This window comes from Phyllobates terribilis, unplaced genomic scaffold (genome assembly GCF_046119375.1).
Source record: "Phyllobates terribilis strain yellow unplaced genomic scaffold, ASM4611937v1 Scaffold_8__6_contigs__length_399053987, whole genome shotgun sequence".
Taxonomy (NCBI): domain Eukaryota; kingdom Metazoa; phylum Chordata; class Amphibia; order Anura; family Dendrobatidae; genus Phyllobates; species Phyllobates terribilis.
In genome coordinates, this window is record NW_027362768.1 from 160,554,421 (window position 1) to 160,579,320 (window position 24,900).

The 24,900-nt window shown below is 45.8% G+C and overlaps 1 protein-coding gene across 7 annotated transcripts in view; it reads right to left on the reverse strand.

Annotated features, from left to right (window-relative positions):
• The window catches only part of ST3GAL3 (ST3 beta-galactoside alpha-2,3-sialyltransferase 3), a 421,053-nt gene that overhangs the window by 331,541 nt on the left and 64,612 nt on the right, over window positions 1-24,900 (reverse strand). For 2 of the 7 annotated variants that reach the window (XM_073643626.1, XM_073643627.1), the window contains exon 1: window positions 15,745-16,064. The exons of 2 other annotated variants lie outside the window; for them this stretch is intronic. The gene's annotated coding sequence lies outside the window, so the exon portion shown is untranslated. Of the gene's footprint in view, window positions 1-15,744; window positions 16,070-21,578; window positions 21,601-24,900 lie in introns of those variants that run through there. 3 more of the 7 variants (XM_073643625.1, XM_073643620.1, XM_073643629.1) reach the window with 3 other exon arrangements.

Consider the following 24,900-nt stretch of genomic DNA (forward strand, 5'->3'; position numbering starts at 1 on the left):
GCGCCTGCTCTGTGATAGTCTCAGGGTTCTGTTTCAAGTGCAGAGAGCATCATGAAGACCAAGGAAAACACCAGGCAGGTCCGAGATACTGTTGTGGCGAAGTTTAAAGCCGGATTTGGATACAAAAATATTTCCCAAGTTTTAAACATCTCAAGGAGCAGTGTGCAAGCGATCATATTGAAATGGAAGGAGTATCAGACCACTGCAAATCTACCAAGACCCCGCCGTCCCTCTAAACTTTCATCTCGAACAAGGAGAAGACTGAGCAGAGATGCAGCCAAAAGGCCCATGATCACTCTGGATGAACTACAGAGATCTACAGCTGAGGTGGGAGAGTCTGTCCATAGGACAACAATCAGTCGTACACCGCACAAATCTGGCCTTTATGGAAGAGTGGCAAGAAGAAAGCCATTTCTCAAAGATATCCATAAAAAGTCTTGTTTGAAGTTTGCCACAAGCCACCTGGGAGACACACCAAACATGTGGAATAAGGTGCTCTGGTCAGATGAAACCAAAATTGAACTTTTTGGCCATAATGCAAAACGATATGTTTGGTGTAAAAGCAACACAGCTCATCACCCTCAAAACACCATCCCCACTGTCAAACATGGTGGTGGCAGCATCATGCTTCGGGCCTGCTTTTTTTCAGCAGGAACAGGGAAGATGGTTAAAATTGATAGGAAGATGGACGGAGCCAAATACAGGACCATTCTGGAAGAAAACCTGTTGGAGTCTGCAAAAGACCTCAAACTGGGACGGAGATTTATTTTCCAACAAGACAATGATCCCAAACATAAAGCAAAATCTACAATGGAATGGTTCAAAAATAAACGTATCCACTATCCAGGTGTTAGAATGGCCAAGTCAAAGTCCAGACCTGAATCCAATCGAGAATCTGTGGAAAGAGCTGAAAACTGCTGTTCACAAACGCCCTCCATCCAACCTCAATGAGCTCGAGATGTTTTGCAAGGAAGAATGGGCAAGAATTTCAGCTTCTCGATGTGCAAAACTGATAGAGACATACCCCAAGAAACTTTCAGCTGTAATCGCAGCAAAAGGTGGCGCTACAAAGTATTAACTCAAGGGGGCCGAATAATATTGCACGCCCCACTTTTCAGTTTTTAATTTTTCAAAAAGTTTAAAATATCCAATAAATTTCGTTCCACTTCACGATTGTGTCCCACTTGTTGATTCTTCCCAAAAAAAATAGAATTTTATATCTTTATGTTTGAAGCCAGAAATGTGGCAAAAGGTAGAAAAGTTCAAGGGGCCAAATACTTTCACAAGGCACTGTAACAGGGGAAAAAACAGCAAAACGGTGGATGACCAAACAAGTTAAAATCCACAACCTTAAGAAGATGCCCCCCTTTGTACACATGTACATAAAGTGACTGTGCATAGAAAGCAGCGTTGAATGCAAGTAGTCCATATATGAAAATAATTAATAAGCCAATAAATATCACAAAACCCAGGTGGTTATTGTAGATTGTGGAAGCTGGATGAATGGCGGCCAGGCGTCCCTCCACCCCTACGAATGTTTCTGGAAATCCTTCCTCAGGGGGCGTGTTTGGGACAGGGGAAGCCGGATATTATAAGGAGTATGTGACCCTATAGGAAATGTTTGCACTGTGCACGTGATGTTGATACTACAGGTGCATCTCACTAAATTAGAATATCATCAAAAAGTTAATTTATTTCAGTTCTTCAATACAAAAAGTGAAACTCATATATTATATAGAGTCATTACAAACAGAGTGATCTATTTCAACTGATTATTTCTGTTAATGTTGATGATTATGGCTTACAGCCAATGACAACACAAAAGTCATTATCTCAGTAAAATAGAATAATTAACAAAAAACACCTGGAAAGGCTTCCTAAGTGTTTAAAAAGGCCCCTTAGCCTGTTTCAGTAGACTCCACAATCATGGGGAAGACTGCTGACTTGACAGATGTCCAGAAGGCAGTCATTGACACGCTCCACAAGGAGGGTAAGCAACAAAAGGTCATTGCTAAAGAAGCTGGCTGTTGACAGAGTGCTGTATCCAAGCTTATTAATGGAAAGTTGAGTGAAAGGAAAAAGTGTAGTAGAAAAAGGTGCACAAGCAACCGGGATAACCGCTGTCTAGAAAGGATTGTTAAGAAAAGACCATTCAAAAATTTGGGGGAGATTCACAAGGAGTGGACTGCTGCTGGAGTCATTGCTTCAAGAGCCACCACACACAGACGTATGTGAGCCTATAAGAAATGACTGGATGGCAGATATGAAAATATATATAAATACATCTATGGTATACAGTGTAATTACTGGCAGGACTAAAAAGTGCACTAAGGGAATAAATATACAGATATACAAAATATAAATATTAAAGATCCCCAATGGACATCAACTACTATACAGAAAGTGCATAAAAGACAAATCCATAAATAATACATATGTTGAGACAGCACATAAAAGAATTATATAGAAATGTCAATTACAAAATTGTGACAATAGGAAACTATTCTGAATAAGCTCATAAACGTCCATAAAGTGCATAAACATACAGTCATAAAAAATATATAGCTAGATGGAAATGTCCAGGCATTTTGTTATTCTATTCCTTTATATTAGTATTGGCCCACATAGTTAGCGCTGAGCTACGCTTTTGGTTACATTATCTCACTGTATGTGGCTGCCCGCAGTTGTCCCATCTCCCCTTTCAGTCACTCACTTGGATGGACTTTGCTGCTGTGAGGCTGTGTCCACAGCATGGGGATGGAAGAGCGCACGCGCTGCTTGGTACGGCCCCTGGGATCACGCCATTTCCGGCAACGCAGCTCGCTTGACACGCAAGCCATGGGTCTCATGGTGATGTACGTGCTAGTGATCCATCTGCCGCAGGTGGTGATCCCCAGACAGGGGCGTACACATAGCGTGGTGCGCCAATATTCCCCCCCCCCCCCCCCAATGCGGTTAATCACCTCACAGTGACATACAGGTGCTTCTCACAAAATTAGAATATCATCAAAATGTTAATTTATTTCAGTTCTTCAATACAAAAATTGAAACTCCTATATTATATAGAGTCATTACACACAGAGTGATCTATTTCAAGTGTTTAGTTCTGTTAATGTTGATGATTATGGCTTACAGCCAATGAAAACACAAAAGTCATTATCTCAGTAAATTAGAATACTTTATAACAACAGCTTGAAAAATGATTTTACTACTGAAATGTCTGTTCAGTAAATGCCCTCAATACTTGGTCGGGCTCCTTTTGCATCAATTACTGCATCAATGTGGCGTGGCATGGAGGGATCAGCCTGTGGCACTGCTGAGGTGTTATGGAAGCCCAGGTGGCTTTGATAGCAGCCTTCAGCTCGTCTGCATTGTTGGGTCTGGTGTCTCTCATCTTCCTCTTGACAATACCCCATAGATTCTCTATAATAGATTCTCTATGGGGTTAAGGTCAGGCGAGTTTGCTGCCAATCAAGCACAGTGATACTGTTGTGTGTAAACCAGGTATTGGTACTTTTGGCCGTGTGGACAGGGGCCAAGTCCTCCTAGAGAATGACATTTCCATCTCCAAAAAGCTTGTCGGCAGAGGGAAGCATGAAGTGCTCTAAAATTTCCCGGTAGACGACTGCGCTGGCTTTGGTCTTGATAAAACACAGTGGACCTACACCAGCAGATGACATGGCTCCCCAAACCATCACTGATTGTGGAAACTTCACACTGGACCTCAAGCAGCTTGGATTGTGGCCTCTCCACTTTTCCTCCAGACTCTGGGACCTTGATTTCCAAATGAAATACAGAATTTACTTTCATCTGAAAACAATACCTTGGACCACTGAGAACAGTCCAGGTCTTTTTCTCCTTGGCCCAGGTAAGAGGCTTCTGGCGTTGTCTATTGGTCATGAGTGGCTTGACACAAGGAATGCGACACTTGTAGCCCATGTCCAGGATATGTCTGTGTGTGGTGGCTCTTGAAGCAATGACTCCAGCAGCAGTCCACTCCTTGTGAATCTCACCCAAATTTTAGAATGGCCTTTTCTTAACAATCCTTTCTAAACTGCGGTTATCCCGGTTGCTTGTGCACTTTTTTCTACTACATTTTTTCCTTCCCCTCAACTTTCCATTAATATGCTTGGATACAGCACTCTGTCAACAGCCAGCTTCTTTAGCAATGCCTTTTTGTGGCTTACCCTCCTTGTGGAGTGTGTCAATGACTGCCTTCTGGACATCTGTCAAGTCAGCAGTCTTCCCCATGATTGTGGACCCTACTGAAACAGACTAAGGGGCCTTTTTAAATGCTTCGGAAGCCTTTGCAGGTGTTTTTTTGTTAATTATTCTATTTTACTGAGATAATGACTTTTGTGTTGTCATTGGCTGTAAGCCATAATCATCAACATTAACAGAAATAAACACTTGAAATAGATCACTCTGTTTGTAATGACTCTATATAATATATGAGCTTCACTTTTTGTATTGAAGAACTGAAATAAATTAACTTTTTGATGATATTCTAATTTAGTGAGCAGCACCTATAGTATCTACATCACGTGCACAGTGCAAACATTTCCTATAGGCTCACATACTCCTTATAATATCCGGCTTCCCCTGTCCCAAACACGCCCCCTGAGGAAGGATTTCCTGAAACGTGCGTAGGGGTGGAGGGACGCCTGGCCGCCATTCATCCAGCTTCCACGATCTGCAATAACCACCTAGGTTTTGTGATATTTAGTGGCTTATTTGTTATTTTCATACATGGCCTACTTGCATTCAACGCTGCTTTCTATGCACAGTCACTTTATGTACATGTGTACAAAGGGGGGCATCTTCTTAAGGTTGTGGATTTGAATTTATTTGCTCATCCACCATTTTGCTGTTTTTTCCCGTTATATATGCTGCTACATGCACAAGCACTTCGTCTCTTACTGGGCATAGTGAGTTTTTTTCTTGGCTTGCATCATTCTGTATTAATTGTCATCTAGTGCAGACATTTCATCATATTCTATTTTTTGTGACTGTTGCTTCTGACACCAGCATTGCCTTTACTTGCCCTGATATTGTAATTCCTTTGGTATATGTATTTTTTCCATCACTGTTTAGGTGGTAGTATTTAGTAGTGGATTCAGTTCCGTGTTGATCCCTATTTTGCTTGATCTTGTATAGGCTAAGCTGGCTCCTCACATTTTGAGGCAACGCTTTTTAAATGTGTGTTCATTATCGTTGCTGAATAAAATTTATTTTTTGTATGATTAATTCAGTTGTCACTTGGTTCCTTCTGCCTTCCATACGTGGGATATGTAGAGGGTTCCTTATTTTTATTTATATAACCCAAGATAATACCTTATGTTATAGGAGGGCTAAGTGGGGGTTCATACAGTATATAGGAGGCTAAGTGGGGGCTCATACTGTATATAGGCGGCTAAGTGGGGGCTCACACTGTATATAGGAGGCTAAGTGGGGGCTCACACTGTATATAGGAGGCTAAGTGGGGGCTCATACTGTATATAGGAGGCTATGTGGGGGTTCATACTGTATATAGGAGGCCATATGAGGGCTCATACTGTATATAGGAGGCCAAGAGGGGGCTCATACTGTATATAGGAGGCTATGTGGGGGTTCATACTGTATATAGGAGGCCATATGAGGGCTCATACTGTATATAGGAGGCCAAGTGGGGGCTCATACTGTATATAGGAGGCTAAGTGGGGGCTCATACTGTATATAGGAGGCTATGTGGGGCTAATACTGTATATAGGAGGCTAAGTGGGGGCTCATACTGTATATAGAGGGCTATGTAGATGCTAATACTGTATATAGAGGGGTTATGTGGGGGCTCTTATGGTATATAGGGAGCTATATGGGGGTTAATACTGTATATAGAGGGGCTATGTGGGGGCTATTATGGTATATAGGGGGCTCTATGGGGGCTCATACTGTATACAGGGGATGTCAGCATATGTAATTCTGCTCAATATTAAGTGATATAATAATTGTTATTTTATATCAGTTCTAAGTATATTAATATTAAAGGGGTTGTTCACTACTATTAATAATTGGCCATTATATTTTTATGTTGAAAATAAGTATCCTTGTAAATACCTTGCAATGCTGTTACTGCCTGTGAGCGGCGCTATCACTCGCCGCTCACATGCATCACGTGACCCCCAACTGCAGCCGGCTCGGACATCCACTGATGTCACGTCATGATTCCGGATGCAGCCGGGGGTCTCGGTCTTCTGCGTTCCACGGTGGCTGCTGGGCTGTGGGCTGTGTTACCCTGCGAATCGCACCCAGGATCCACCACGCACTTTCCCTCTCATTCATTGGGAAAGCGTGCGGTGGATGCTGGTTATGACGCGTGGGGTAACCCCACCCACAGCCCAGTATCCACCACGGGGACCGCATCACTGATGTGACGCCTCACTTGACGTGACATCAGCCGGGGGTCATGTGGTGCCTGTGAGCGGCCAGCTATAGCGCCGCTCACAGGCAGTAATTGCAAAGCAAGGTATTTAACAAAGATACTTATTTTCAGCATAAAAATAAAACGGCCAAATATTAAAAGTAGTGGACAACCCATTTAAAGGTAATCTGTCACCTCCCTGGGCAATATCAGACCTCTACTATGGCCATACAGGGTATAGAGAAGTAAATCTATACACACCTGTATGGCCCATAGTAGAGGTTTGATTGCAGAGAAAAGCACTTTAATCAATTCTTTTTTCCACAGGCTTGGCGTCCGGGGGATGCCAAGCAATCCCCGCCTATGTGCTTATTATTCCCCCAAATCCCCGCCTATGTGGTTATTATTCCCCCATATCCCCGTCTATATGCTTAATTATCATATCCCCCCCTCCCCTGCACGTTACAGGGCCCTGTGACGTGCACTGTGCTCCTTGATTTCCGGGCATGCGCAAAGCGCGGCTCACATAGAGCTCACATTGAGAGCGCTTTGCTTCCTCCCAGCCCCGTCTCTCCGTGCACTGTGCGCAGGTTTCTATTGCGCAGGCGCAAAAAAGAAAAAAAGGGGACCAATTTTCATCAGTATTTGGTCAGTGTGTCAGGTTTTACCATCAGAGTTTAATCAGTCTTTCTCATGTGCAGCAAAGACTGATGGCGGTTTCTTAAGCTTCTCCTATTACACAGTTAGGGTATGTGCCCACGTAGCGTTTTTCAAGCGTATTTGCTGCGGAATTTCCGCAGAGGAAACGCTTGTAAAACACTGGGTAATCCGCACGCCATGGTCCCCAATGAGAATCCGCAAGTTCTATGCCCATGCTGCGGATTTTTCCGCAGCGTTTTTGATGCGCACAAAAATCCGCAGCATGTCAATTAATTTTGCGTTTCCGCATGCGTTTTTCCGGGGAAAGGACATGCGGAAATGAAGCAGAAATTTTCTGCTTCATTTCCGCAACGTGGGCACATAGCGTTAGTGAAAAATGGAAATCACACAGATGCAACTAGGAGACCCTCAGTGTGCTATCAGAGTCCTTCACGGACCAATATACTTGATTTTGCACTTGATCTGTGACTAGCAATAGACATATAATAGACAATAATGGGAGTTTTATCTGGGAAATACACAGATATAACTCATGTGTGAAAAACAGATGTCTGAATGAGCCCTTAAAGGGGTATTCCCATCTCAAAGATCCTATCCCAATATGTAGTAGGTGTAATAATAATAATACTAGCAAATACCTCCAACTAGAAATGTAGTATAGTATTTTTGATTCGCTATGTCTCTTTCCTCATGTGCAGGCATTGCAGAACCTTAGGTATCCATGGTTACGTCCACTGATAAAGTGACAGTTAGTTAGCTAGCTGCTAGTGGTCGTAACCATGGATACCTAAAGGTCCTGCAATGCCTGCACATGGGGTAAGTGGCATAGCGAATCAAAAATACTATACTACATTTCTAGTCAACCTTTCAGTGATGGCCATATGTCATATGGGACAAACCTGGTGACAGGTTCCCTTTAAAGGGGTTGTCCAATTTTGAGAGCAAAGCCATTCTGTGTGACTACAAACCTCTGAACTATGAGAGAATGCGGTGCATACAGTCATGATTCCCTGGTACTGCCGATGCGAGCGAGAAGTCACATGACCACATGCATGCGGCCACAAGCAGACTAGAAATATTCAATTCTTTACAGTTATTCAAAATCAAACCAGTCATCCATTTTCAGTAGCACCCATCAGAGGATTTTCCTGTTAACGTTCTTTCAAAGAGAGATCATTCATGGAAGATGGATCTTTACAGACGTCTGAAGATCAGATCCCCAGACCAAAAATACAGCCCCTATTCAGATTATAAAGCTTGTTCAATTGAAGGTTATTTCTCCTGATTCCTCTATACAGAGGATTGCTTGGCGGAGCGCTCGTGTATTCTCACTGAGAGCCACTGCTGACCTCCTCTGGCATCTTATTTCAGCAAAGACCAGATGTCCGTCTGTTGTCATTTTGTCAATCGGACGTGACCACCCTTTTGACCCCAACATCGCCTGTCATGGCAGAATCGGGAGGTTCCAATATACTTTAGACCAATGTTACCCAACTCCAGTCCTCAAGAGTCACGGGTGTGTCAGATGTGACAGACAGTTGCCCTGCAGTTGGTTGCAGAAGATCTCTTTGTTTGGCATTACAGACACCTTCTTAGATCTGTCTCACTCTAGGACCCAGCGGCTACCTCCCTCCTGCTAATTGACACCCAGGCCTGGGTGCTTAAATACTTGCTGTTTGCTACTGGCAGGTGCCGGTGATATTCACTTGACCCCTTGTGAAGGCTTGGAGCTATTGCAGTCTGCTTACTTCCTCTGTGGTGCTAAGAGGACGTGTGTGGAATCTCTCTGAAGTTGGCTCAAGCTAAGTTACTTTCCCTCGGGTTTGTCTCCCTTGTTGTCTTTAGTTGTTAGTGGGGACTGACTAATGTCCTCCCCCCTTCCTTATCCAGGGCCAAGCTCTAGGGAAATACAGGGTTTAGGTTCCTGTGCGGCGATTGGTGAGAAACCACTATAGGGACGATAGGGGAGACAGGGTGATATCAGGTCAGCATAGGAGGTCTCCACTCCCCCTTTCCCAAGTGTCTGGGCTCCCTTCCCCTCATCCCTTCGTGTTGCACTTAGTCTTTCCCACACCTTGCATGACATCAAGAGCCACCAACAGATCATGTTTTCAGGATTTCCTTATTACTGCCTAAGTGATAATTCCATCACCTGTGCAAAACTAAGGAAATCCTGAAAACATGACCTGTTGGTGGCTCTTGAGGACTGGAGTTGGGGGACCCTGCTTTAGACTATAGGCCGATCCTTCCAATGTCGACAGGTTGGGACAACTTTAGTCTGATGTGTACGGGGGCCATAACTGATGGAACAGATTTTTTTGGCCTCCCCAAGACACAGAGCCAGGACAGGTTCTTCCATCATCATCAGGTCTTTAGAACATGAGATGATAGAAGCCAGAGAGTCCACACCATAAAAGAAAGAGCAAAGATTTGTATTGATCTGTAGGACAGTAACCAGCGCCGCATTTACAACAATGGAGACATTCATGGGAATGGAGTATACTGACTTCAGTGATTGGAAGTTCTCGGAGGAATTAGCAGACTCATATGACCGAGGTCACCGAACCAGAGGAGATCTCCGCATCAGAGGAATGGCTCCAATGGCTAAGTCAGTCTTTTCGGTCATTGCCGATGCATAAAAAGACAAGAAGGGGTCTGGCTTTGCTACTGAAATGTATAGCCAGCCCCCTGATAACGTGTAGATACAGAAAAAACACTTTCCTTCTTTCTGCACAAGCCGGAGGACTGACGCTGACTTCAGTAGGTGAGAGAGAGCGCGGCAAGGAGACATCTGATATTGTGTAAGGCAGCTTAAAGGGGTTTTCCGGTGAACAAAATTAATTTTAATCAACATTTTAATCAATAGATCTTGGAATAATAACTTCCACAATTGGATGTGTTTAAAAAAAAATGTTCCTGTGCTGAGATAATCTTATAAATGTGTCCCTGCTGTGTACTGTGCAATGGCCGTGCTGGAACTTGGTCTGATCATACCACAGCTCCTGGCCAGGGAAGGATGCAAAAGAGATTAAAGAAATTACAGCATAAGATTGCAGCTGATTCTTTCTTTCAGGTAAGACATTGCTTAAAACCAGGCAGTGAAATGTTTTGCTTCATAAAAAGCATCAGCTGTGATCCTGGCTGTAATGTCTGTATACTCTTATTCTTCCCCCTCCCCCCTGCCCAGGAGATGTGGTATGATCAGACCATGTTCCTGTACAGTCAGACACAGGAACATTATCTCAGCACAGGAACATTTTTATTTAACACATCCAATTGTGGAAATTAATATCATTCCAAGATCTATTGATTAAAATGTACCATACTTTGTTCATGGGAAAACCCCTGGAGGTCACTAGGTCACGAGCGACTCTAATTTTTGCTCTTAGCTTATCTTCCTGCTGCTCCCCTGGATATTCAGTTTATTTTTGTCTTATTTCTTTTTACATTTCTTATAAGCTAAAGCTCTATGATGACTATTTGATGAGTTTTTGTAGCATTTTTGCACCATTTAGCTAACATACGTTACTTACGTTTTTTTTTATTGCATTTATATATATAGAAGTTTTCATCTCTTTTACACATGTTACGTTTTGAATGAAAATACTTAAGTTTTGGAAACCTGTTTATAGAGTTACTTAACTTTGATTAAACTTTATTGATAAAGTCATGTGCAGACCACATGAATATTACTGTTTCCACTTTAGAAATGCGCAAGGACAGCATGTGCTTTTCATCAGCAGATTGTCCGCCTCCCATTCAAATCTATGGGGAAAATCTGCAAAATTTACTGCAAGAGAAATTGACATGCTGCAAATTCTAAAAATGCACCACAGGTCAATTTCTGCAGCGCTATATAGGTCTATCAGCGGAAAAATCAAAAAGTTATAGGTCTCAGCTACAATTTTTTTTTTTTTTTTAAGGTTCAGAATATTTTTTAACCACTAAAATATCATATATATATATATATATATATATATATATATATATATATATATATATACACACATGAATACACATACATATATACAACCTTGAATGTTTGGTATTGCTAATTCGTACTGCCTTGGAGAATCATCTTGCCTCGTAATTTTTACTGTACAATGGACAACATAAAAAAGTGGTGGAATTTCACTTGCAATTTTTGTTCTGACTTTCAGAACATAGTAAAATGAATGGTGTTCTTCAAAAGAGCAACTCATCCAGCATAAAACAAGCCCGCATGTGGCCATGTCAATGGGAAAATAAAAAAGTTATGGCACTTGAAAAAAGGTGAGAAAAAAGGGGCAAAAAAGAAAAATTGCCATGTGAAAGGATTAGTATACAGAACCAAACTCCACAAGAAAGAAGCATGCGCATTATTACAAAGGAGAAAGTGAAGCAAGATACTGCAAGACCTCTCTATCCCCCTCATTCAACTCTGGCAGCTGCTTATCTCCCATAGGAACAAAGGATTGGGCATGTTGATAGTCATATGTCCAATCTTTCTCCCCCAATGGCAGATGTTAAGGAAAAGAGTCTGGAGGTCCCACTGACTTTTATTTAATGTGCGTGACCAATTTAGGGGTTGGATACGCAGCAGATTTTCTGTCCATATTTTCTGGAAGGTGAATATTACAACAGCAGCGTTGTGAAAGAGTATAACATCTCATCCACACATCGCTGAGAAAATCTGCAGCAAAAATTGAGCAGAGTTTGCAGATTTGATGTACGTAGAACATGAAATTTATGCTTTGAGTTATTGCAGTGGATCCACCGCTTTGCAATACAGCAGAATCTGCAGCAACAGCTGCACCTTTCGCTGCTGCAAATTTACTGTGCACTTTCTACTGCAGAAAAGACACAGCATATCCAATCCGAGTGGAAAGTATCTAAAAGTATCACTTTATATGACTAATGTTTAAAAAATCAGTCTATTAGCAATTCATATCTCCCTGTACATAATAAAGATAATTTTATGGTGAGCGAAGAGGCAATAAAAGGTGATCTTTCTATAAAGTTTGTGCAGGAGGCAGAGCGACCTTGAGTTTACTATTAACCATTTCTATCTGCTCTATTAATGATGTAATGGATTACTAGATTAAGTCCTTTTCCTTTCTGAAGAAACAATTTGCATATATCCTTACAGGGATTTCCTCACCATTAAGCCACATTCACACGTTCTGTATTTGGTCAGTATTTTACATCAGTATTTGGAAGCCAAAACCAGGAGTGGAACAATCAGAGGAAAAGTATAATAGAAACGTCACCACGTCTGTATTTATCACACACTCTTGGTTTTGGCTTACAAATACTGATGTAAAATACTGACCAAATACTGAACGTGTGAACGTGGGCTTAGAATTGATGGCACATAGAGAGTACGCCATCACTTCTTGTTGGGCTAGAGTCACACGACCACATGTTCTCCATTTGAGAGGATCGTGCCGATTTATCCTAATCATGCTCTGATCAGAGTGGGATCTGATATTCTCAAATGTGGAGAATAAAAAATAAAATCACACTCGGACATGATCTAAATGCTTTTCATGGACCCACAGACATGAATGGGTGAGTGTGATCCAAATATCGGAGGCAAATCGTGCATGCTGCCATTTTTTTCCTTGGACCAAGGGAAAAAAAAAATCGGACATGTGCATGGCCTCCATTGATTAACATGGGGACGAGTAACATCCATCAAAACGACGCATAGTATTCATCCGAGTTATACAGTCGTCAAAAAAGTCCTTACAAGGATCTCTGACTGCCGGAGACCCCAATGATCCTCAGAATAAAGGATCAATGGAGTCCCAAAAGACATGTATCACTGTCCCCAAAATATAAACGTCAGATCACTGTGAACCCCGCCGATCTCTAGTAGGAAGCCCTAAAGCCTCAGTTCTGAGAGCAGTGGTCAAACATTAACCCTGCAGGTAATGATGGGATCAGCCAAGTGCTATACTCGGCTGCTCCTGGTATTGATAGAGGGTCCCTGAAGTCAGACCCCATTGATAATGACATTATCCCAGCAATAAAAATCCCCCATTAAGCCCACACAAGAACATGCGTTCCAAGAGTTTTTAAAGCGTAACTCCACTCAAAACCTCAAAGTTCAGATTTGACGACGTTTAAATGGATCGATGACATCACGACTACTGCAGCCAATCACTGGACTCAGCGGCTCTTCTGATGTAGATGAAAAGCTGAGCCCAATGATCATCTGCAGCAGTCTTGCATTTTAGACTTGACGTCACCGCTGCAGTCTGTCAAAGATGAAAACAGCGACGTAGAGTCAGCGCTGATCCCTTTGGTGTGTCTGTTATTTTCCATGTCTGTTACCCTATAATAATAAAGACTAAAATATTCCAGACTATTCTGGACAACCCCTTTTATCCCTAATATTTCACCTGCTCTCATGTGACGAAGCTGATCTGTGGGGCTGTTTTCAAGGCTGTCATACTTTAGAACAGATTTCACGCGTCCTGTGTTTAAAGTGATGAAAAGAAGTTTTTACAATCCAGGAAAAGGGAATCAAAAGAAAAAATACTTTGTGACTTTATTAAAATAGTAGCATGGGCATAAAAAAAATATCTGACAGTTTCACATCTGGCTGACTTTTAATCGTAGATATAAATCTGTAGCGCATTAAGATTGCGTAATGACCAGTAACAGTAACAAGAGTTAGCTTCTACCAGTTATATAAGTCTTAATTACATTAGAAGGTTGTTTTTTTTGTTACATTGTTGTCTATGGTACATATGCATGTCCACAACATCCCGCTCTAGGGTTAATACTTTGCTTTTAAAGGTGCTGTCACTGTGTGAGGTCATCTAAATTAGTGGGCTCTATGGGTTTTATACAAAAAAAAACTCTCTATAATTGAGAATCAGCCAGACTCGAAACGCGTCAGTATTTTTTATGCTTATGCTGCTATTTCATTCAAAACCACAGCACTCAAATAGTCCAACTGATTTAAGTTTATTTGAAGAAAAATGCAGCAGCACCTCTGCATAACAGAAATAGGACCAACGGTTCGGTCAGCAGATCTTGGTCACGGCCAGACGGGAGGTACAGACAGGTGTGCGCTGCTATAAACTGCATTTCAGGAAGCAGCCAGAACATATATATATATTGGATGGGTGCGCTGGATCTACAAACTTATATTACTGTCTCCCTGTGTTTCCTGTAACAGAAGGGACTGCCGTCATTGGGGATTGTTGTTGCTCTTGAAAAACAGCTTTTGTAGGATCGAGGAAGAAGAAAACCAACAGTGACCACAGAGCTCCCCAGTGAGCTCATCAAACAGCTCCCGAATCTCAGCTTCCCCGACTCCTATGAGTGTGAGATTATTTTTTTTTTAGTGCAGTTAATGTGTAATTGAAATGATTAAAACCTCAGAATACTGTACGGTTGTAAGGAAATAAATCAGCTCAGCAATCTAAACAGGACAAAGTTCTGCAAAGGCTGCAAACAAGAAGAGATGTCACCGAGCTACAAAGTAACAGATAGAAGTGATACAAATACAGAAGGAAACCCAAAAAGAAAACAAACAGCAGAGGCTGCTCTGTCTCTGCTCCCCAGCACTGGCAGCAGAGAATCCTAGAAACTCCAGTCTCTGCCTCCCCAGCACTGACAGCAGAGACTAATAGAAAATCCTCTGTCTCTGCCCCCCAGCAATGACAGCAGAGACTCCTCAGTCCGCCCCCCCCCCCTCCTCAGTACTAAAAGCAGAGACTACTCTGTGCACTGACAGCAGAGACTAATAGAAAATCCTCTGTCTCTGCCCCCCAGCAATGACAGCAGAGACTCCTCAGTCCGCCCCCCCCCCCCTCCTCAGTACTAAAAGCAGAGACTCCTCTGTGCACTGACAGCAGAGACTAATAGAAAATCCTCTGTCTCTGCCCCCCCCAGCAATGACAGCAGAGACTCCTCAGTCCGCCTCCCCCCCCTCCTCAGTACTAAAAGCAGAGACTCCTCTGTGCACTGACAGCAGAGACTAATAGAAAATCCTCTGTCTCTGACCCCCAGCAATGACAGCTGAGATTCCTATAAACTCTATAAACTCCTCTGTCTTTGACCCCCAGCACTGACAGCAGAGATCCCTCTGTCTCTGCCCCCCCCCCCCCCACAGCACTGACAGCAGAGACTAACAGAAAATCCTCTGTCTCTGCCTCCCAGCAAAGACAGCAGAGACTCCTTAGTCCCCCCCCTACACACACACACACACTCAGTACTAAAAGCAGAGACTCCTCTGTCTCTGCCCCCTCAACACTGACAACAGAGGCTGCTAGACTCTGCTGTTATCAGATCCACCAGCCCAAGGAAAGGAGTGACCCTCTGTGATTAGCCATTGCTCCTTTGGAGACCACCTATATGTGGCTCTGTTGTAGATCTGTGCAATTGATGGAGACTCTGACAACCCTACATGTTCTGCAGTGAAGCTCTGCAGGCAACCATGAAGCATCACTGCCAGGTGCTCTGCAGGTCTGAGTCAGGTGCTGACCCCATACAAGGCTCTGAGGGGCAGCAATGGATGCGTCGCCCCCAGATACTCTGCACAGTTTGAACAGAGCCCAATCTCCTCTGCATTGCTGCACAGCAGGCTCTGCATGCACCAAGGCTCCATCACCCCACAACAAGCCCTGGATGCAGCACAGATGATGCAGAACCTCTTGACTGACCGCGATGGAGGGATGGTGGGTACATACCTGTCCGGCCTGGCAGGGTCAGCTGCTGGTCAGCGGCGCTCGGTGACGGAGGGTCCCGGGGAGGCCTCCCGGCCTGAGCTCTCCTGCAGAGCCTCGCACTGACCAGGGGGCGCCATGCTGGGCTGGATGGTGGAAGCCCCCGAGGTAGCGGCTGTCACTGGCCGATTAGTGGGAGCGGTGTCTGCAGCTGCACGACCCCCACAATGGCCGCCAATGAGCAGCCCGGGCACAGCAGCATGGCACACAGTACAGGAGGGGAGCAGAGACCACCAATGACTGCTGCAGCGCACTGCAGAGCACCAATCACAGGCAGAGGAGGGGGCTCCGGGCCTGGCAGAGGATTAACCCCCAATCCCCTGGATGCAGCTGACAGACCGTCCTCCCCGGTGACCCGCACCCTCCTGCCGCCTGGATGCCCTGCCCGGAGCAAAAGTGAGGAACAAGAGTCCCGGGGAAACCAGTCCGCTAATGGCCGAGGAAACAATGTGTCTGCAGAAGGGAGACGGACAAATGTGCCCAGGCCTAGCAGAGGGGATAGCAAGCCAAGCCTGGCACAGGGGAGAAGGGGGCACAGCAAGCCAAGCCTGACACAGGGGAGAAGGGGGCACAGCAAGCCAAGCCTGGCATAGGGGAAAAGGGGGCACAGCAAGCCAAGCCTGGCACAGGGGAGAGGGGGGCACAGCAAGCCAAGCCTGGCACAGGGGAGAAGGGGGCATAGCAAGCCAAGCCTGGCACAGGGGAGAAGGGGGCACAGCAAGCCAAGCCTGGCACAGGGGAGAAGGGGGCACAGCAAGCCAAGCCTGGCACAGGGGAAAAGGGGACACAGCAAGCCAAGCCTGGCACAGGGGAGAAGGGGGCACAGCAAGCCAGGCCTGGCACAGGGGAAAAGGGGGCACAGCAAGCCAACCCTGGCACAGGGGAGAAGGGGGCACAGCAAGCCAGGCATGGCACAGGGGAGAAGGGGGCATAGCAAGCCAAGCCTGACACAGGGGAGAAGGGGGCATAGCAAGCCAAGCCTGGCACAGGGGAGAAGGGGGTATAGCAAGCCAAGCCTGGCACAGGGGAGAAGGGGGCACAGCAAGCCAAGCCTGGCACAGGGGAAAAGGGGGCACAGCAAGCCAAGCCTGGCACAGGGGAGAAGGGGGCACAGCAAGCCAAGCCTGGCACAGGGGAGAAGGGGGCACAGCAAGCCAAGCCTGGCACAGGGGAAAAGGGGGCACAGCAAGCCAAGCCTGGCACAGGGTAGAAGGGGGCATAGCAAGCCAAGCCTGGCACAGGGGAGAAGGGGGCACAGCAAGCCAAGCCTGGCACAGGGGAGAAGGGGGCATAGCAAGCCAAGTCTGGCACAGGGAAGAAGGGGGCACAGCAAGCCAGGCCTGGCACAGGGGAGAAGGCAGCATAGCAAGTCAAGCCTGGCACAGGGGAGAAGGGGGCATAGCAAGCCAAGCCTGGCACAAGGAAGAAGGGGGCACAGCAAGCCAAGCCTGGCACAGACAGGGAAGAAGGGGGCACAGCAAGCCAGGCCTGGCACAGGGGAAAAGGGGGCACAGCAAGCCAAGCCTGACACAGGGGAGAAGAGGGCACAGCAAGCCAAGCCTGGCACAGGGGAGAAGGGGGCACAACAAGCCAAGCCTGGCACAGGGGAGAAGGGGGCACAACAAGCCAAACCTGGCACAGGGGAGAAGGGTGCACAGCAAGCCAGGCCTGGCACAGGGGAGAAGGGGGCATAGTAAGCCAGGCCTGGCACAGGGGAGTGGTGGACACAGCAAGTCAGGTCTGGCACAGGGGAGAAGGGGACACAGCAAGTCAGTCCTGGCACAGGGGAGAAGGGGACACAGCAAGCCAAGCCTGGCACAGGGGAGAAGGGGGCACAGCAAGCCAGGCCTGGCACAGGGGAGAAGGGGGCACAGCAAGCCAAGCCTGGCACAGGGGAGAAGGGGACACAGCAAGCCAAACTGGGCACATGGGAGAAGGGGACACAGCAAGCCAGGCCTGGCACAGGGGAGAAGGGGGCACAGCAAGTCAGGCCTGGCACAGGGGAGAAGGGGGCAAAGCAAGCCAGACCCAGCACAGGGGAGAAGGGGGCATAGCAAGCCAAAACTGGCACAGGGAAGAAGGGGGCACAGCAAGCCAGGCCTGGCACTGGGGAGAAGGGGGCACAGCAAGCCAAGCCTGGCACAGGGGAGAAGGGGGCATAGCAAGCCAAGCCTGGCACAGGGAAGAAGGGGGCATAGCAAGCCAGGCCTGGCACAGGGGAGACGGGGGCACAGCAAGCCAAGCCTGGCACAGGGGAGAAGGGGGCACAGCAAGCCAGGCCTTGCACAGGGGAGAAGGGGGCACAGCAAGCCAAGCCTGGCACAGGGGAGAAGGGGACACAGCAAGCCAGGCCTGGCACAGGGGAGACGGGGGCACAGCAAGCCAAGCCTGGCACAGGGGAGAAGGGGGCACAGCAAGCCAGGCCTTGCACAGGGGAGAAGGGGGCACAGCAAGCCAAGCCTGGCACAGGGGAGAAGGGGACACAGCAAGCCAGGCCTGGCACAGGGGAGACGGGGGCACAGCAAGCCAAGCCTGGCACAGGGGAGAAGGGGGCACAGCAAGCCAGGCCTTGCACAGGGGAGAAGGGGGCACAGCAAGCCAAGCCTGGCACAGGGGAGAAGGGGACACAGCAAGCCAGGCCTGGCACAGGGGAGACGGGGGCACAGCAAGCCAAGCCTGGCACAGGGGAGAAGGGGGCACAGCAAGCCAGGCCTTGCACAGGGGAGAAGGGGGCACAGCAAGCCAAGCCTGGCACAGGGGAGAAGGGGACACAGCAAGCCAGGCCTGGCACAGGGGAGACGGGGGCACAGCAAGCCAAGCCTGGCACAGGGGAGAAGGGGGCACAGCAAGCCAGGCCTTGCACAGGGGAGAAGGGGGCACAGCAAGCCAAGCCTGGCACAGGGGAGAAGGGGACACAGCAAGCCAGGCCTGGCACAGGGGAGACGGGGGCACAGCAAGCCAAGCCTGGCACAGGGGAGAAGGGGGCACAGCAAGCCAGGCCTGGCACAGGGGAGAAGGGGGCACAGCAAGCCAAGCCTGGCACAGGGGAGAAGGGGACACAGCAAACCAAACTGGGCACATGGGAGAAGGGGACACAGCAAGCCAGGCCTGGCACAGGGGAGAAGGGGGCACAGCAAGTCAGGCCTGGCACAGGGGAGAAGGGGGCAAAGCAAGCCAGACCCAGCACAGGGGAGAAGGGGGCATAGCAAGCCAAGACTGGCACAGGGAAGAAGGGGGCACAGCAAGCCAGGCCTGGCACTGGGGAGAAGGGGGCACAGCAAGCCAAGCCTGGCACAGGGGAGAAGGGGGCATAGCAAGCCAAGCCTGGCACAGGGAAGAAGGGGGCATAGCAAGCCAGGCCTGGCACAGGGGAGACGGGGGCACAGCAAGCCAAGCCTGGCACAGGGGAGAAGGGGGCACAGCAAGCCAGGCCTTGCACAGGGGAGAAGGGGGCACAGCAAGCCAAGCCTGGCACAGAGGAGAAGGGGGCACAGAAAGCCAGACCTGACACAGGGTAGAAGAGGACACTGCAAGCCAGACCTGGCACAGGAGAGAAGGGGGCACAGCAAGCCAAGCCTGGCACAGGGGAGAAGGGGGCGCAGCAAGTCAGGTCTGACAGATGTTCCTGACCGGACAACACTGACATTGCTGGCAGACCTCATCCCTCCTCCTCCAGGAGTCACCTGCACCTGTGTGCGATTTTAGGTTGATAAAAGTGAAAGATTCTAAATGTAAAAAGCAAAACACAAAGACCCCACTGTAATAATAAAGGCTCTCCTCTTATAAATGGCACCGTTACTTCTGAATATGGGAATTTCTGGAACCAACAAGGACTTGTTTTGCTGCTAGATTCGCATTTTCCATGTAGATGGGTCTAGTACATTATTAGATCATGGAGCGTATTTACTTATAGCAGGAAAAATAGACTGAAGCTTTGCATGGTGTTGGGGTCTCCCAGGTTGTGTATCTCTGCGTCTCACCTAATACATTCCACAACAATGACATTGTAGCACCAAGTAGGAAAAGTCGTGGAATTATGAAAATAAACAGGTTACTGATCTGCAAATGATGTAAAAAAGGAAAAAAAAATCAAAATATCTTGATTTTTTTCAGTATCAAGTGCCGGGATTTCTGTGTGTGGCGCTCATACTCCACACTAAATAAATCAAGATGTTTTCAAAATTGTGACCATTTGCATGTTATCCATCCTGGGATTTCATAAATTTGCAACTTTTCCTTCTTGATGTTGCAATTTCAATGTTGTATGTTAAGTCCCCTACTAAAGTACTGAAAAATGGGGTTTTCGTGTAGGATTTGTAGGATTCTTTTTTCAGTCTTCTGTTAATAAAGATCAATGACAGATTTATATAATATACAATTTATTATAATAAGAAGGCATCATGGGGGAATTATAAGGAGGCACAACGAGGGCATCATGATAAGAATGAGGGTATTATAATAAAGAGGCACAATGGGGGCATTATTATTAAAAGGAAATGGGAGTAGTATTATAAGGAGGTAAAGGGGGACATTATTACTATAGAGGCTGTATAATTATAAGTGGGCATTATTACTCTGAGGGGGCAATATATTACCATCTGGAGACACAGAGGGAACATTATTACTGTAGGGGGCACCGAGTTGGCACTGTTGCTGTGATGGGAACAAAAGTAGGATACTATCACTATGCAGGGCACAAAGGGGGCATTATAATTTTCTAGGGTACTGATTATAGCAGGATGTGATTTGTGTTGCGACAGGAGAATGTGAGGAAGGGGCTGGAAAATCATAAAAACCGAAGATGTCTGTGTGTTGTATTTTTGAAGAGAGGACTCATGGATGGAAAAAAAGTCGCCCTGGCGGTCTGGGCCGAGTGGAAGAGAAAAGGTAAAGGGAATGACTACGATTAGCAATAACGTCACCAGTGAGTTACTTGATTTATCTCGGCAGTACACACATGTGGTCTGCGGAGCACTGGTATAGAAGTGATATCTACCATTACATGGTCACTGTATGTTGATACGACCAGTCTTAGTACAGTAGTTTTGGTTCAAGATCAGTATGGCGGTATTATCACTACTTTATAGGTATTGGCGGTATTTTTTGTCTCTTATTTTTCAGTATTGATGGTACTATTGGACTTGGTGCAGTCATGTCTGTTAATGATCAGTATGGTGGCATTATTCTGTCACTATGTGATTGTATTATGTAATCATAGCATGGCGGTATTTATATAATCATAGCATGGTGGTATTATTTAACCTTATAGAGCGATATAATTGGTCTTGCAGTAAATATTGATTTTTCCAATATAAGATAGGGTAATATTTTCAATAGAGACCCCCACGTGGGGAAGTGTGGTGGGCCACAAGGGCCTGCGTGCTTTCAGATGCCAGAGCTAAATTTCAGTCATGGAGCCCCGTGCTTCTTTGTTATATGCCCAAGACAACCCACCATGATCAGATGCTTTTGTGAATCTTATCATGAAATAAGTAACCTCAAGGCAATTGTAAATGGTTTATATCAGACCTCATCTACATCACCGGAGAAACCGCTTTATGATCAGACTTTAACCAAGTTATGATGATGAGCACATAACCAACTATTAGCGAATCGGTCACCAAATTTCACCATACAAACTGTATATATTAATAGATTTCTCATTTTAGACCTAATGAGGCTAGTGTATTTACATTGAAAATCTATATCATAATGTCCTGATATTAAAATAAACTTTTTCCAAGTCCAGCTATTGAATAACTGAGGAATCCAAATGTATTCAATGTAAACTCACCCACCCAGTCTGACTGACGGCTGCAGCTTGTACTGAGCAGTGTGAGATCTCAGCAGCAACAAGGACAATAAAGAGTTGTCATTGAGACTAGGTTGGTGGAGATTGAGTTAAAGAGTAACCATCGTTTTATCTTTTATTTCATAAATCAATAGTTCACATGAAATTAAGATACTTTGTCATATATCTCACACTAGTATACAGTGATTTTGGTGCCAACGATGTCTGAACGGTTTTATAATAAGTTTATGGTGCGGATTCAGAATATGACTTCGGTTTTGCCAGATTGGCTCTAGTTTCTGAGATATTTAATAGTTAAATAACTAATTAAAGTAGAATTCTGGCTTCAAAAAGTTGCTTTTATTGCATTGTAAGCCTTCAAATTATTTGGGATATTTCTTTATCTCAGGGCCGGCGCTAGGGGCAGACTGGCTAGGCATCTGCCTAGGGCCCCCACTCTCCCAGGGGAGCCGGCCCGCTGCCACCCTGCAACACCACGCGGCCATTATGGGGCCCGTGAATCAGGAAGGCCCGACGTCAGCGCGCCCCCCCACATCGCGTATTCAACTGTATCGGCATCATACGAGATGCCAATACAGTTGATAGTACTGATGGAGGAGAGAGTGTTATGTGACGCTCGCTCATCATTCCCCCTCTGCCATTGCGCGCCACAATGTGTGATATGCTGCTGATACCGGAGCTGCGGGGGAGCGAGGAGGAAAGGTAAGTATTATATATATTTTTTTAACTCACTGAGGCTATAATACTGGAGGACTGGGAGCTACATTATACTCTATATGGGGGGGATATATTATACCCTATATGGGGGGTGCTACATTATACCCTAAATGGCTGCATTATGCCCTAAAATGCTGCATTATGCCCTATATGGCTGCATTATACTATTTGGGTCTGCATTATACAGTATTGGGACTGCATTATACTCTATGGGGGCTGAATTATACTGTATTGAGGACTATGGGGTGCATTATACTGTATGGGGGCTGCATTATGCTCTATATGGCTGCATTATACCCTAACTGGCAGCATTATACCCTAACTGGCTGCATTATACTGTATGGGGGAGCTACATTATACTCTATGGGGCTGCATTATACAGTATTGGGACTGCATTATACTCTATGGGGGCTGCATTATACTGTATGGAGGACTATGGGGAGTGCATTATACTGTATGAAGGACTATGGGGAGTGCATGATACTGTATGGAGGACTATGGGGATGCAATATACTATGGGGAGTGCATTGTACAATATGGAGGACTAGAGGAGTGTATTATACTGCATGGAAGTCTATGGGCGTGCATTACACAATATGGAGGACTATATGGTGTGCATTAAACTATATGGAGGACTATGGGGAGTGCATTATACTATATGGAGGAGTATGAAGAGTGCATTATACTATATGGAAAACTATGGGTAGTACATTATTCTATATGGAGGACTATGGGGAGTGCATTATACTATATGGAAGGCTATGGGGAGTGCATTATACTATATGGAGGACTATGGGGAGTGCATTATACTATATGGAGGACTATGGAGAGTGCATTATACTATATGGAGGACTATGGGGAGTGCATTATACTATATGGAGGACTATGGGGAGTGCATTATACTATATGGAGGACTATGGGGTGCATTATACTAAAGCCCCTGTCTCACATAGCGAGATCGCTAGTGAGATCGCTGCTGAGTCAAGGTTTTGGTGACGCAACAGTGACCTCACCAGCGATGTCGCTATGTGTGACACTTTGCAGCGATCAGGCCCCTGCTGTGAGGTCGCTGATCGCTGCAGAATGTCCTGGACCATTTTTTGGTCTTTGCCCTCCCGCTGGTCAGCACACATCGCTGTGTGTGACCAGCGGGACCAGCGATCAGGCTGGTAACCATGATAAACAGCGCGTTACTAGGGGCACACGCGCACCTAGTAACCTGCTGTTTATCATGGTTACCACTCTGCTACGTGAGCGGTAACCTCCCGCTCACCGTAGCAGAGTGGTAACCATGATAAACACCGGTTACTAGGTGCGCGTGTGCCCCTAGTAACCCGATGTTTACCATAGTTACCAGCCTGCTCCTGCTTCAGCAGACTGGTAACCAGGAGCAGGACATCGTGGAAAGATTCTTTCTACGATGTCGCTGCTCCCCTGATCGTTGGTGAGCCGGCCTGTTTGACAGTTCACCAGCGACCACATAGCGACACAGCAACGATCCCTGACAGGTTGTATCGTTGTCGGGATCACTGTAGCGTCGCTAAGTGTGATGGGGCCTTTAATGAGCAAAACGCTGCCTATTTATCGGGTGATTGGATTGTTTATGCTGGAACAAATATCCTTGTTCTCAGCAGCACATCGCCCGGTGTAAACTGCAGATATACTGCTAATAACATGATACTGTATGGGGACAGATTTTAGTGATCGTTCTGTCCCCATCATTCTTCCTCAGCCGGTGTAAAGAAGCCGGAAAACAAGCGTCGAACTATTTCAGTACTGTCAATCTCGCTTGTTTAACGGCCTGAATTCAACATGTAAATACAACCTAAATGTTTCTGTGTGTCCCAGGGCCCCTCTTTGTCTAAAACCGGCCCTGCTTTATCTAAGACACTGTTAAAGAGTAAGAAGACCAAAAGCTATTGCATTTGTTGTCACACACAAGTTGTATTGGAGGAATGCATTATTTTCATGGATGAATTATCTCAAAAACTGGAACCAATTCAGCAAAAGTAATGTGATTTTTTAATTCAGCACCCTCAAAATATCCTAAATCCATTAAAAAATCTTTAGCTCCTCAAAAAAAATAGTTTTGTAGACCTGTGTTATCAGAGGAATCTGCTTCTTTCTCCACCAGGACTCATTCATTCTCAAAATTCTCAATTCACAGGTAAAATCTGTATTCAATGAAGACAGATTGTTACATCAGGAGATGACAGTTATAACTGTTGAGGTTCTATATCATTGTTCTCGGCAGCACATCACCTGTTTACACAGGACAATGTGCTGCCAAGAACAATGATCTTTAAAGAAGCTTAAAAATAATTTCCCCCAACAATCTTCCCTTTTGCTCATTTATAGGGTGATTGGCCGCCGGTTTAGATTATCAGATTATCATGACAAGAGCTCTTTCCATGAAATCGACCAGTGTAAATGCACCCTGACAAAACAAAAAGAACGTCAATTTGATCCTGTTCTAATTCTGAGCGGACACGTGAGCTTGCACACTATTAAATTTTCTCTATCCGGCCAGAGTGATGGTTTATTTGCACAGTAAATATTTTACTTTCATAAAATATCTGTAGCACATTGTT